Consider the following 525-nt stretch of genomic DNA (forward strand, 5'->3'; position numbering starts at 1 on the left):
CAACATTCACACACACTAACGCATGCATACCAAAGAAGCGTTACCTAACATCGACTTATCTTACAAAATTAAATATAAAAAGAAGGTCTGTTACGAGCTAAATAGAAGATCTTTGTATTTATTTAATTATAATATAAAAAAACGTATAATGAAATATAGGTAACGCACGCAAACGTTTNGACTCTTACTTGAGTCATCTTCAGTAAACATAAATAATTTAAAAGATAAATAAAATCACGCCATTCAGAAGAATATGAAGGTGGTGTAGATGTTCTCAATATAATAATATAAATTGTAAAATCTTACACATTGTAGTTGATTGACTTCATGGAAGAGTTATACAGTTAACCAAAGTCACATAAATATTCACAAGAGTAAACAAGGCAGTTTAACTTACATGTTTAGAGTCAAAATCAAACGGTGATCAGAACGTAAAAGGCAACGATTTATATACTTGAATCCCCACTCCCAAAACACAGTCAAAGAAAAACAAGTCAGTTAAAATTTAAAACAGTTAAAATTTAA

Source organism: Pseudomyrmex gracilis, unplaced genomic scaffold (genome assembly GCF_002006095.1).
Source record: "Pseudomyrmex gracilis isolate BER0280 unplaced genomic scaffold, ASM200609v1 scaffold_2783, whole genome shotgun sequence".
In the NCBI taxonomy this organism is placed as follows: Eukaryota; Metazoa; Arthropoda; class Insecta; order Hymenoptera; family Formicidae; genus Pseudomyrmex; species Pseudomyrmex gracilis.